The sequence below is a fragment of the Scyliorhinus canicula genome, chromosome 8, assembly GCF_902713615.1.
Source record: "Scyliorhinus canicula chromosome 8, sScyCan1.1, whole genome shotgun sequence".
Classification (NCBI taxonomy): Eukaryota; Metazoa; Chordata; class Chondrichthyes; order Carcharhiniformes; family Scyliorhinidae; genus Scyliorhinus; species Scyliorhinus canicula.
This window is the reverse complement of record NC_052153.1, coordinates 196,202,960-196,216,335: the sequence shown is the minus strand read 5'-3', so window position 1 is coordinate 196,216,335 and position 13,376 is coordinate 196,202,960. Positions and strand designations below refer to the sequence as shown.

The 13,376-nt window shown below is 52.4% G+C and overlaps 1 protein-coding gene across 1 annotated transcript in view; it reads left to right on the top strand.

Annotated features, from left to right (window-relative positions):
• Positions 1-231: 231 nt before the first annotated feature.
• The window catches only part of LOC119970793 (selenoprotein P), a 37,731-nt gene continuing 24,586 nt past the window's right edge, over positions 232-13,376 (top strand). Inside the window, exon 1 of the mRNA XM_038805967.1 lies at positions 232-440. The gene's annotated coding sequence lies outside the window, so the exon portion shown is untranslated. The remainder of the gene's footprint in view (positions 441-13,376) is intronic.

The following is a 13,376-nucleotide window of genomic DNA, read 5'->3' as shown; positions in this document are numbered from 1 at the left end:
TTTCGTTTTTTTTCCATGTCGGTGCAACATTGAGGGCCGAAGGGCCTGTACTGCGCTGTATCATTCTATGTTCTATGTTCTATGTTCTAATTGCCCTCCAAGGGACCTTGAAATGCTTTCACTTTGGCAAAAATGTTGTTAATGTGAAAGATCTGAGCTAGTATCTAAAAAATGTTCTTTTTTCACAAAATGAAACAGTAGCTTACCAAAGGTTAAAAACTCAGAAAATGGGAAGTGGGCAGATGGATATGTTGCTGCTTTCCTATTGCTATGTGGCTGACAGATGCGAACTTTGAGCCAAATCTTGTGACTGCAAAGAGAGAAGAGACAAACAAGAGATAAACAACAGCAGTATAAATAGCCGGGAGCAACTGGAAGCCCAACAACCGAAACCCAACTGGAGCAGGAGTAAGAGCGAAACAAGGCGGCCAGAAAAACACGTAAGGCGTCATATTTTCTGCTGCCTTTCATTAAGCTAATTGATCTTCACGTATAGATTTGAATTAAACTATTAAAATAAGTAAGCAGTATCTAATAGTGCAGAGTGAATTTTTCTGAAGTTTGTCAGAGTAATTCAGAGTGTAGTTTTTGAAAATTTGCCAAGTTTATCTGTGCATGAAGACACTAATGAGAATTATCTTTTTTTCTCAATCAGTCATGACATATTATTTACACAGTGAATCTGCTGGATTTGCCACACAGCTTTTGCTGAAACGTCTTGTTGGAACAATCCCATTATCTGTTGAAGTTACCCGGCTAAGTTTGAGGTTACTAAAATGTATTTGAAGCAATTGAATAGCTCTGATTGATTCTCGTGTTCATTTCCAGAATCTCCATTGTTACTCACCAGTTTTCCCTTTGGTACAGCTTTCCCATACTAACGTCCTTTGAAATTTGGTAGAGCTAAATATGTGCAGAATATGTACTTTCAGTGAGATCTAAACTCTCGCTGCTCAATATGTGTGAAAAGAGCTTCTGTTGAAGCTTCGCAGGGGTTGCCTTAACACCAGCTCCCACAAAGACAGTAACTGCACAAAATTCTAGCAGTGAAACTTCACCAACCACTGCTTCTGTCTGTGTAAATCTGTCTTGGTCAGTGTCAACATTCGGAATTTCATTTTGTTTTTGCACACAGGTCCCTGAATGTAAAGTCACAGTTGTGGATCATGCCTTTGACGGTGGGGAATTCGCCGACTGTGCAACAGGATCCATTTGATAACTCATTTGACTTTTTACAGTTACCCAGGTCCCACCTTGTTTCAATGCCATCTCACGCACAAAAATCTGCATTATATTTTTTTTAACATTACAGCGCAGTACAGGCCCTTCGGCCCTCGATGTTGCGCCGACCTGTGAAACCACTCTAAAGTCCCTCTACACTATTCCCTTATCATCCATATGTCTATCCAATGACCATTTGAATGCGTTTAGTGTTGGCGAGTCCACTACTGTTGCAGGCAGGGCATTCCACGCCCTTACTACTCACTGAGTAAAGAACCTACCTCTGACATCTGTCCTATATCTATCTCCCCTCAATTTAAAGCTATGTCCCCTCGTGCTGGACATCACCATCCGAGGAAAAAGGCTCTCACTGTCCACCCTATCTAATCCTCTGATCATCTTGTATGCCTCAATTAAGTCACCTCTGAATCTTCTTCTCTCTAACGAAAACAGCCTCAAGTCCCTCAGCCTTCCCTCATAAGATCTTCCCTCCATACCAGGCAACATCCTGGTAAATCTCCTCTGTACCCTTTCCAATGCTTCCACATCCTTCCTATAATGCGGCAACCAGAATTGCACGCAATACTCCAAATGCGGCCGCACCAGAGTTTTATAATTGACAGTTTTTGCTTCACAGTCTGATTGTGGTTTGATGACAGTCAAGTCTGCAAAGAAGATAGAATCTCTACAGTGCAGAAGTAGGCCATTCGGCCCATCGAGTCTGCGCCGACCCTTGGAAAGAGTACCCTAAGTGGGCCCACGCCCCGACCCTATCCCCAGTAACCCTGTACCCCACCTAACCTTTTTTGGACACTAAGGGCAATTTATCAGTGGCCAATCCACCTAACCTGCACATCTGTGGACTGTGGGAGGAAACCGGAGCACCCGGAGGAAACCCACGCAGACACGGGGAGAACGTGCAGACTCCACACAGGCAGTGACCGAGGCCTATCGGACTGCCAAAAATTAAAAAATCTGCTTTTCCCGATGGCACAAACATACTGGGTTACCGCAATTTTGCTCCGAAACACACAGCCCGTCCAACTTAGAACATAGAACATACAGTGCAGAAGGAGGCCATTTGGCCCACCGAGTCTGCACCGACCCACTTAAACCCTCAATTCCACCCTATCCCCGTAACCCAATAACCCCTCCTAACCTTTTTGGTCACTAACTGCAATTTATCATGGCCAATCTCCCTAACTTGCACATCTTTGGACTGTGGGAGGAAACCAGAGCACCCGGAGGAAACCCACGCAGACACGGGGATAACGTGCAGACTCCACACACACTAACCATAACAATGCTGAATACAGTCAGTCACAGGGCAGTGAAATCAGAAACAGCACTACAAAAAAGATGAAGCGAGTTTATCTTATTTACATGGAAAATTGTGCCTTTCAGCAGCTAGGAACACAAATTAAAAGGCTGTTGTGTTGGCACTTCCGCAAACCTCAGAGAGCAATTGAAAAACAGGGCATGTTGCATGAATATTAAATATCTTGTTTGACTGCTAGTGAAGCAACAATCTACCATTCTACCAGGAGTCATTTACCAGTTCCAGTTACAAATGAGATAAATGCCATTGTTAATGAAAATGCCAAAGTCCACCCACTCACAATTCCAAACTATAAATATAATCAATTTGAAAGTTATTTAAAAGCAATCAGCTTTGAGAAAGAGTCATCTGGACTCGGAACGTTAGTTCTTTCCTCTCCTTACAGATGCTGCCAGACTTGCTGAGGTTTCTCTCTCCGTTTCAGATTCCAGCGTCCGCAGTAATTTGCTTTTATTTCAAAGTTATTTTAAATGTGGCTGTTGCATGAGCAGTAAATGATTTCTCAAACCTTTAGATTTGAATACTCCAGCTGTAGAAATCTAACCTGAAAATGTTGGGAGACTCTTTCTTTGTTTATTTCCAGCACAGAAGGAGGCCATTCAGCCCATCATGTCAGCACTGGCTCCCAAAAGAGCATCCCAGCTAGTCCCATTCTCTAGCACTATCTCCGTAACCCTCTGAATTAATCACTTTCAAATAGATATCCAGCTCTTTTGAAACCTCCGATGGAATCCACCCCCACCGCTCTCCCGGGCAGCGCATTCCAAACCCCAACAACTCTCCCAGGCAGCGCATTCCAAACCCCAACAACTCTCCCAGACAGCACATTCCATCACCAACAACTCTCCCAGACAGCACATTCCAAACCCCAACAACTCTCCCAGGCAGCACATTCCAATCCCCAACAACTCTCCCAGGCAGCACATTCCAAACCCCAACAACTCTCCCAGGCAGCGCATTCCAAACCCCAACAACTCTCCCAGGCAGCACATTCCAAACCCCAACAACTCTCCCAGGCAGCACATTCCAAACCCCAACAACTCTCCCAGGCAGCGCATTCCAAACCCCAACAACTCCCCAGGCAGCACATTCCAAACCCCAACAACTCTCCCAGGCAGCGCATTCCAAACCCCAACAACTCTCCCAGGCAGCACATTCCAAACCCCAACAACTCTCCCAGGCAGCACATTCCAATCCCCAACAACTCTCCCAGGCAGCACATTCCAATCCCCAACAACTCTCCCAGGCAGCACATTCCAAACCCCAACAACTCTCCCAGGCAGGCCATTCCAAACCCCAACAACTCTCCCAGGCAGCACATTCCAAACCCCAACAACTCTCCCAGGCAGCGCATTCCAAACCCCAACAACTCTCCCAGGCAGCTCATTCCAATCCCCAACAACTCTCCCAGGCAGCACATTCCAATCCCCAACAACTCTCCCAGGCAGCACATTCCAAACCCCAACAACTCTCCCAGGCAGCACATTCCAAACCCCAACAACTCTCCCAGGCAGCACATTCCAATCCCCAACAACTCTCCCAGGCAGCACATTCCAATCCCCAACAACTCTCCCAGGCAGCGCATTCCAAACCCCAACAACTCTCCCAGGCAGCTCATTCCATCCCCAACAACTCTCCCAGGCAGCACATTCCATCCCCAACAACTCTCCCAGGCAGCACATTCCATCCCCAACAACTCTCCCAGGCAGCACATTCCAAACCCCAACAACTCTCCCAGGCAGCGCATTCAAAACCCCAACAACTCTCCCAGACAGCACATTCCATCCCCAACAACTCTCCCAGGCAGCACATTCCAAACCCCAACAACTCTCCCAGGCAGCACATTCCATCCCCAACAACTCTCCCAGGCAGCGCATTCCAAACCCCAACAACTCTCCCAGGCAGCGCATTCCATCCCCAACAACTCTCCCAGGCAGCACATTCCAAACCCCAACAACTCTCCCAGGCAGCACATTCCAAACCCCAACAACTCTCCCAGACAGCACATTCCATCCCCAACAACTCTCCCAGGCAGCGCATTCCATCCCCAACAACTCTCCCAGGCAGCACATTCCATCCCCAACAACTCTCCCAGGCAGCACATTCCATCCCCAACAACTCTCCCAGGCAGCGCATTCCATCCCCAACAACTCTCCCAGGCAGCACATTCCATCTCCAACAACTCTCCCAGGCAGCGCATTCCATCCCCAACAACTCTCCCAGGCAGATCATTCCATCCCCAACAACTCTCCCAGGCAGCACATTCCAAACCCCAACAACTCTCCCAGGCAGCACATTCCAAACCCCAACAACTCTCCCAGGCAGCACATTCCGAACCCCAACAACTCTCCCAGGCAGCGCATTCCAAACCCCAACAACTCTCCCAGGCAGCGCATTCCAAACCCCAACAACTCTCCCAGGCAGCGCATTCCAAACCCCAACAACTCTCCCAGGCAGCACATTCCAAACCCCAACAACTCTCCCAGGCAGCACATTCCATCCCCAACAACTCTCCCAGGCAGCACATTCCATCCCCAACAACTCTCCCAGGCAACACATTCCATCCCCAACAACTCTCCCAGGCAGCACATTCCAATCCCCAACAACTCTCCCAGGCAGCACATTCCAAACCCCAACAACTCTCCCAGGCAGCACATTCCATCCCCAACAACATCTCCCAGGCAGCACATTCCAAACCCCAACAACTCTCCCAGGCAGCACATTCCAAACCCCAACAACTCTCCCAGGCAGCACATTCCAACCCCAACAACTCTCCCAGGCAGCACATTCCATCCCCAACAACTCTCCCAGGCAGCACATTCCAAACCCCAACAACTCTCCCAGGCAGCACATTCCAATCCCCAACAACCTCTCCCAGGCAGCACATTCCAAACCCCAACCACTCTCCCAGGCAGCAATTCCAAACCCCAACAACTCTCCCAGGCAGCACATTCCAATCTCCAACAACTCTCCCAGGCAGCACATTCCATCCCCAACAACTCTCCAGGCAGCACATTCCAAACCCCAACAACTCTCCCAGGCAGGGCATTCCAAACCCCAACAACTCTCCCAGGCAGCACATTCCAAACCTCAACAACTCTCCCAGGCAGCGCATTCCAAACCCCAACAACTCTCCCAGGCAGCACATTCCAAACCCCAACAACTCTCCCAGGCAGCACATTCCAACCCCAACAACTCTCCCAGGCAGCACATTCCAAACCCCAACAACTCTCCCAGGCAGCACATTCCAAACCCAACAACTCTCCCAGGCAGCACATTCCAAACCCCAACAACTCTCCCAGGCAGCACATTCCATCCCCAACAACTCTCCCAGGCAGCAGCATTCCAAACCCCAACAACTCTCCCAGGCAGCACATTCCAATCCCCAACAACTCTCCCAGGCAGCACATTCCAATCCCCAACGACTCTCCCAGGCAGCACATTCCAATCCCCAACAACTCTCCCAGGCAGCGCATTCCAAACCCCAACAACTCTCCCAGGCAGCGCATTCCAATCCCCAACAACTCTCCCAGGCAGCACATTCCAAACCCCAACAACTCTCCCAGGCAGCACATTCCAAACCCCAACAACTCTCCCAGGCAGCACATTCCAAACCCCAACAACTCTCCCAGGCAGCGCATTCCATCCCCAACAACTCTCCCAGGCAGCACATTCCATCCCCAACAACTCTCCCAGGCAGCACATTCCATCCCCAACAACTCTCCCAGGCAGCGCATTCCATCCCCAACAACTCTCCCAGGCAGCACATTCCATCCCCAACAACTCTCCCAGGCAGCGCATTCCATCCCCAACAACTCTCCCAGGCAGATCAATCCATCCCCAACAACTCTCCCAGGCAGCACATTCCAAACCCCAACAACTCTCCCAGGCAGCACATTCCAAACCCCAACAACTCTTCCAGGCAGCACATTCCAAACCCCAACAACTCTCCCAGGCAGCGCATTCCAAACCCCAACAACTCTCCCAGGCAGCGCATTCCAAACCCCAACAACTCTCCCAGGCAGCGCATTCCAAACCCCAACAACTCTCCCAGGCAGCACATTCCAAACCCCAACAACTCTCCCAGGCAGCACATTCCATCCCCAACAACTCTCCCAGGCAGCACATTCCAATCCCCAACAACTCTCCCAGGCAACACATTCCATCCCCAACAACTCTCCCAGGCAGCACATTCCATCCCCAACAACTCTCCCACGCAGCACATTCCAAACCCCAACAACTCTCCCAGGCAGCACATTCCAATCCCCAACAACTCTCCCAGGCAGCACATTCCAAACCCCAACAACTCTCCCAGGCAGCACATTCCAAACCCCAACAACTCTCCCAGGCAGCACATTCCAAACCCCAACAACTCTCCCAGGCAGCACATTCCATCCCCAACAACTCTCCCAGGCAGCACATTCCAAACCCCAACAACTCTCCCAGGCAGCACATTCCAATCCCCAACAACTCTCCCAGGCAGCACATTCCAAACCCCAACAACTCTCCCAGGCAGCACATTCCAAACCCCAACAACTCTCCCAGGCAGCACATTCCAAACCCCAACAACTCTCCCAGGCAGCGCATTCCAAACCCCAACAACTCTCCCAGGCAGCGCATTCCAAACCCCAACAACTCTCCCAGGCAGCGCATTCCAAACCCCAACAACTCTCCCAGACAGCACATTCCACCCCAACAACTCTCCCAGGCAGCAAATTCCAAACCCCAACAACTCTCCCAGGCAGCACATTCCAAACCCCAACAACTCTCCCAGGCAGCAAATTCCAAACCCCAACAACTCTCCCAGGCAGCACATTCCATCTCCAACAACTCTCCCAGGCAGCACATTCCATCCCCAACAACTCTCCCAGGCAGCACATTCCAAACCCCAACAACTCTCCCAGGCAGGGCATTCCAAACCCCAACAACTCTCCCAGCAGCACATTCCAAACCTCAACAACTCTCCCAGGCAGCGCATTCCAAACCCCAACAACTCTCCCAGGCAGGCTCATTCCAATCCCCAACAACTCTCCCAGGCAGCACATTCCATCCCAACAACTCTCCAGGCAGCACATTCCAAACCCCAACAACTCTCCCAGGCAGCACATTCCAACCCCAACAACTCTCCCAGGCAGCACATTCCATCCCCAACAACTCTCCCAGGCAGCGCATTCCATCCCCAACAACTCTCCCAGGCAGCGCATTCCAAACCCCAACAACTCTCCCAGGCAGCTCATTCCATCCCCAACAACTCTCCCAGGCAGCTCATTCCAATCCCCAACAACTCTCCCAGGCAGCACATTCCATCCCCAACAACTCTCCCAGGCAGCACATTCCATCCCCAACAACTCTCCCAGGCAGCACATTCCAAACCCCAACAACTCTCCCAGGCAGCGCATTCAAACCCCAACAACTCTCCCAGGACAGCACATTCCAATCCCCAACAACTCTCCCAGGCAGCACATTCCAAACCCCAACAACTCTCCCAGGCAGCACATTCCATCCCCAACAACTCTCCCAGGCAGCGCATTCAAACCCCAACAACTCTCCCAGGCAGCGCATTCCATCCCCAACAACTCTCCCAGGCAGCACATTCCAAACCCCAACAACTCTCCCAGGCAGCACATTCCAAACCCCAACAACTCTCCCAGACAGCACATTCCATCCCCAACAACTCTCCCAGGCAGCGCATTCCATCCCCAACAACTCTCCCGGCAGCACATTCCATCCCCAACAACTCTCCCAGGCAGCACATTCCATCCCCAACAACTCTCCCAGGCAGCGCATTCCATCCCCAACAACTCTCCCAGGCAGCACATTCCATCCCCAACAACTCTCCCAGGCAGCGCATTCCATCCCCAACAACTCTCCCAGGCAGATCATTCCATCCCCACAACTCTCCCAGGCAGCACATTCCAAACCCCAACAACTCTCCCAGGCAGCACATTCCAAACCCAACAACTCTCTCCAGGCAGCACATTCCAAAACCCCAACAACTCTCCCAGGCAGCGCATTCCAAACCCCAACAACTCTCCCAGGCAGCGCATTCCAAACCCCAACAACTCTCCCAGGCAGCGCATTCCAAACCCCAACAACTCTCCCAGGCAGCACATTCCATCCCCAACAACTCTCCCAGGCAGCACATTCCAACCCCAACAACTCTCCCAGGCAGCACATTCCAAACCCCAACAACTCTCCCAGGCCGCATTCAAACCCCAACAACTCTCCCAGGCAGCACATTCCATCCCCAACAACTCTCCCAGGCAGCACATTCCAAACCCCAACAACTCCCAGGCAGCACATTCCATCCCCAACAACTCTCCCAGGCAGCGCATTCCAAACCCCAACAACTCTCCCAGGCAGCGCATCCAAACCCCAACAACTCTCCCAGGCAGCACATTCCAAACCCCAAAAACTCTCCCAGGCAGCACATTCCAAACCCCAACAACTCTCCCAGGCAGCACATACCACCCCCAACAACTCTCCCAGGCAGCGCATTCCATCCCCAACAACTCTCCCAGGCAGCATTCCATCCCCAACAACTCTCCCAGGCAGCACATTCCATCCCCAACAACTCTCCAGGCAGAGCATTCCATCCCCAACAACTTCCCAGGCAGCACATTCCATCCCCAAACCTCCCAGGCAGCGCATTCCATCCCAACAACTCTCCCAGGCAGATCAATCATCCAACCAACTCTCCCAGGCAGCACATTCCAAACCCCAACAACTCTCCCAGGCAGCACATTCCAAACCCCATCAACTCTTCCAGGCAGCACATTCCAAACCCCAACAACTCTCCCAGGCAGCGCATTCCAAACCCCAACAACTCTCCCAGGCAGCGCATTCCAAACCCCAACAACTCTCCCAGGCAGCGCATTCCAAACCCCAACAACTCTCCCAGGCAGCACATTCCAAACCCCAACAACTCTCCCAGGCAGCACATTCCAAACCCCAACAACTCTCCCAGGCAGCACATTCCATCCCCAACAACTCTCCCAGGCAGCACATTCCATCCCCAACAACTCTCCCAGGCAAGCACATTCCATCCCCAACAACTCTCCCAGGCAGCACATTCCAATCCCCAACAACTCTCCCACGCAGCACATTCCAAACCCCAACAACTCTCCCAGGCAGCACATTCCATCCCCAACAACTCTCCCAGGCAGCACATTCCAAACCCCAACAACTCTCCCAGGCAGCACATTCCAACCCCAACAACTCTCCCAGGCAGCACATTCCAACCCCAACAACTCTCCCAGGCAGCACATTCCATCCCCAACAACTCTCCCAGGCAGCACATTCCAAACCCCAACAACTCTCCCAGGCAGCACATTCCATCCCCAACAACTCTCCCAGGCAGCACATTCCAAACCCCAACAACTCTCCCAGGCAGCACATTCCAAACCCCAACAACTCTCCCAGGCAGCACATTCCAAACCCCAACAACTCTCCCAGGCAGCGCATTCCAAACCCCAACAACTCTCCCAGGCAGCGCATTCCAACCCCAACAACTCTCCCAGGCAGCGCATTCCAAACCCCAACAACTCTCCCAGGACAGCACATTCCATCCCCAACAACTCTCCCAGGCAGCAAATTCCAATCCCCAACAACTCTCCCAGGCAGCACATTCCATCCCCAACAACTCTCCCAGGCAGCAAATTCCAACCCCAACAACTCTCCCAGGCAGCACATTCCAAACCCCAACAACTCTCCCAGGCAGCTCATTCCATCCCCAACAACTCTCCCAGGCAGCACATTCCAAACCCCAACAACTCTCCCAGGCAGCACATTCCAAACCCCAACAACTCTCCCAGGCAGCACATTCCAAACCCAACAACTCTCCCAGGCAGCAGCATTCCAAACCCCAACAACTCTCCCAGGCAGCCATTCCAATCCCCAACAACTCTCCCAGGCAGCACATTCCATCCCCAACAACTCTCCCAGGCAGCACATTCCAAACCCCAACAACTCTCCCAGGCAGCACATTCCAAACCCCAACAACTCTCCCAGGCAGCACATTCCAATCCCCAACAACTCTCCCAGGCAGCGCATTCCATCCCCAACAACTCTCCCAGGCAGCACATTCCAACCCCAACAACTCTCCCAGGCAGCACATTCCAATCCCCAACAACTCTCCCAGGCAGCACATTCCATCCCCAACAACTCTCCCAGGCAGCACATTCCAATCCCCAACAACTCTCCCAGGCAGCACATTCCATCCCCAACAACTCTCCCAGGCAGCACATTCCAAACCCCAACAACTCTCCCAGGCAGCGCATTCAAACCCCAACAACTCTCCCAGACAGCACATTCCATCCCCAACAACTCTCCCAGGCAGCACATTCCAAACCCCAACAACTCTCCCAGGCAGCACATTCCATCCCCAACAACTCTCCCAGGCAGCGCATTCAAAACCCCAACAACTCTCCCAGGCAGCGCATTCCATCCCCAACAACTCTCCCAGGCAGCACATTCCAAACCCCAACAACTCTCCCAGGCAGCACATTCCAAACCCCAACAACTCTCCCAGACAGCACATTCCATCCCCAACAACTCTCCCAGGCAGCGCATTCCATCCCCAACAACTCTCCCAGGCAGCACATTCCATCCCCAACAACTCTCCCAGGCAGCACATTCCATCCCCAACAACTCTCCCAGGCAGCGCATTCCATCCCCAACAACTCTCCCAGGCAGCACATTCCATCCCCAACAACTCTCCCAGGCAGCGCATTCCATCCCCAACAACTCTCCCAGGCAGCGCATTCCAATCCCCAACAACTCTCCCAGGCAGCACATTCCAAACCCCAACAACTCTCCCAGGCAGCACATTCCAAACCCAACAACTCTCCCAGGCAGCACATTCCAAACCCCAACAACTCTCCCAGGCAGCGCATTCCAAACCCCAACAACTCTCCCAGGCAGCACATTCCAAACCCCAACAACTCTCCCAGGCAGCGCATTCCAAACCCCAACAACTCTCCCAGGCAGCACATTCCAAACCCCAACAACTCTCCCAGGCAGCACATTCCAATCCCCAACAACTCTCCCAGGCAGCACATTCCAATCCCCAACAACCCTCCCAGGCAGCACATTCCAATCCCCAACAACTCTCCCAGGCAGCACATTCCAATCCCCAACAACTCTCCCAGGCAGCACATTCCAAACCCCAACAACTCTCCCAGGCAGCACATTCCAATCCCCAACAACTCTCCCAGGCAGCACATTCCAAACCCCAACAACTCTCCCAGGCAGCACATTCCAATTCCCAACAACTCTCCCAGGCAGCACATTCCAAACCCCAACAACTCTCCCAGGCAGCAGCATTCCAATCCCCAACAACTCTCCCAGGCAGCACATTCCAAACCCCAACAACTCTCCCAGGCAGCACATTCCAAACCCCAACAACTCTCCCAGGCAGCACATTCCAATCCCCAACAACTCTCCCAGGCAGCACATTCCAATCCCCAACAACTCTCCCAGGCAGCACATTCCAACCCCAACAACTCTCCCAGGCAGCACATTCCAATCCCAACAACTCTCCCAGGCAGCACATTCCAAACCCCAACAACTCTCCCAGGCAGCACATTCCAAATCCCCAACAACTCTCCCAGGCAGCACATTCCAAATCCCCAACAACTCTCCCAGGCAGCACATTCCAAACCCCAACAACTCTCCCAGGCAGCACATTCCAAACCCCAACAACTCTCCCAGGCAGCACATTCCAAATCCCCAACAACTCTCCCAGGCAGCACATTCCAATCCCCAACAACTCTCCCAGGCAGCACATTCCAAACCCCAACAACTCTCCCAGGCAGCACATTCCAATCCCCAACAACTCTCCCAGGCAGCGCATTCCAAACCCCAACAACTCTCCCAGGCAGCAGCATTCCAATCCCCAACAACCCTCCCAGGCAGCACATTCCAACCCCAACAACTCTCCCAGGCAGCACATTCCAAACCCCAACAACTCTCCCAGACAGCACATTCCAATCCCCAACAACTCTCCCAGGCAACGCATTCCAATCCCCAACAACCCTCCCAGGCAGCACATTCCAATCCCCAACAACTCTCCCAGGCAGCACATTCCATCCCCAACAACTCTCCCAGGCAGCGCATTCCAATCCCCAACAACTCTCCCAGGCAGCACATTCCAATCCCCAACAACTCTCCCAGGCAGCGCATTCCATCCCCAACAACTCTCCCAGGCAGCACATTCCATCCCCAACAACTCTCCCAGGCAGCACATTCCAAACCCCAACAACTCTCCCAGGCAGCACATTCCAAACCCCAACAACTCTCCCAGGCAGCACATTCCAAACCCCAACAACTCTCCCAGGCAGCACATTCCAAACCCCAACAACTCTCCCAGGCAGCAACATTCCAAACCCCAACAACTCTCCCAGGCAGCACATTCCAAACCCCAACAACTCTCCCAGGCAGCACATTCCAAACCCCAACAACTCTCCCAGGCAGCACATTCCAATCCCCAACAACTCTCCCAGGCAGCACATTCCATCCCCAACAACTCTCCCAGGCAGCACATTCCATCCCCAACAACTCTCCCAGGCAGCACATTCCATCCCCAACAACTCTCCCAGGCAGCACATTCCAAACCCCAACAACTCTCCCAGGCAGCACATTCCAATCCCCAACAACTCTCCCAGGCAGCACATTCCAAACCCCAACAACTCTCCCAGGCAGCACATTCCAACCCCAACAACTCTCCCAGGCAGCACATTCCAAACCCCAACAACTCTCCCAGGCAGCACATTCCAATCCCCAACAACTCTCCCAGGCAGCACATTCCAAACCCCAA